Here is a 1293-nt window from a genome sequence, read left to right on the forward strand (position 1 = left end):
TCCAGGGGAAAAGCTGCACGCTGGGACTCTCCTTCATTCCTGCAAGCAAACAGCAACAGCAAGGAAACAGCATTGGTGCTTCCTCTGCAGCTATTTCTTGCAGTCATGCACAGCACTGCTTTGAGTGTTGCTGCAGGAAGGGAAAAAACACCTAGTACAGGTGAAAACTGAGTTCTGTGTAAACATGAGTGCTTGTAGAAAAGGCCCCCAAGGACAATTTCAGGGCTAGGCTGAACCAAAAGCATTTCACCAAAAGAAGGAGCACAGCTTATGCAGAGACAAGAGTTGGATACCACAGGCTGGTCCCGAATGGTGAAACAAGCAGCAGCCCCAGCTTTGACATAGCATTTGTGTCGGAAAAGAAACAAGGCGGCAGTTTCCCGCTCCACTAGTGTCTGCGTGCTGAAAACCGTTTTCAGGTTTCCTAGTTTCCCAGTTCCCATCTGTCCACTCTTTCAAGGCACGTCTGTAGACAGCTTCAATGGCAACACTAGAAGCAAGCGCTCAGACCACCTGCTTGACATTCTGTGATTCCAGCATACAGCACAACAACAACTCATTGCACTAACTTTTTCTAATCTCTAGATAATCAGAGGAAAGACAAACAAGCAAAAACCAGCAGAACACTCAGATGCAGAAGGCGGGTGCTTTGCATAGCCAGTGTGCAGGCAGGTTCCTCCACACTCACAGGTTCCAGCTTTCTGGAGCACGGAGGCCCGGGGCTAAACCAAGGTGCTCTCTCAGAGACCCTGGATTGCCAGTAGGTGCTCAGTGGGGTTTGGTGCTGAGCTGCCCTGTGGGAGCAGGGCCCCGCCTGCTTAGATAATGTCAGAACAAAACCACCAGCCTTGCCTGTCTCTCAGTTGCTGGTGCAGTCTGCAGGGTTCTGCGGATGGGTATCTGGCCTGGCTTCTGCAACACGTCCTACTCTTGCACCCCCTCGTATCTGCGTGCACCAGAGCCTCGATGGCCAAAAGGTCATTCCTTCAGTGCACTCTGCAAGCCCGCTCTCATGCCATGCCAAGTGCAGCGGGTCTGGCCAGCAACCATGTGTGAGTGCATGTGGTGAGCACGTTTCCAAAGTGACTCTGGAAGGGCAGCTGGGTACCTTGCTGTCAGCATGGTCTGCGCATTCTTGGAGCCACTGCTGGCTAGGAAGAGACATCAAGACAATTGAGCAAGGCACTGTCCCCTGGCCCTGCAGGATCCCACCCCTGTAGCGCAAGGGTTCAGCAAAACCTTCAGGTTCTAAGTGGTCCTAAATCCCCAAAAAGGAAGAGGGAAAAAAAAGTC

The sequence above is a fragment of the Meleagris gallopavo genome, chromosome Z, assembly GCF_000146605.3.
Source record: "Meleagris gallopavo isolate NT-WF06-2002-E0010 breed Aviagen turkey brand Nicholas breeding stock chromosome Z, Turkey_5.1, whole genome shotgun sequence".
In the NCBI taxonomy this organism is placed as follows: Eukaryota; Metazoa; Chordata; class Aves; order Galliformes; family Phasianidae; genus Meleagris; species Meleagris gallopavo.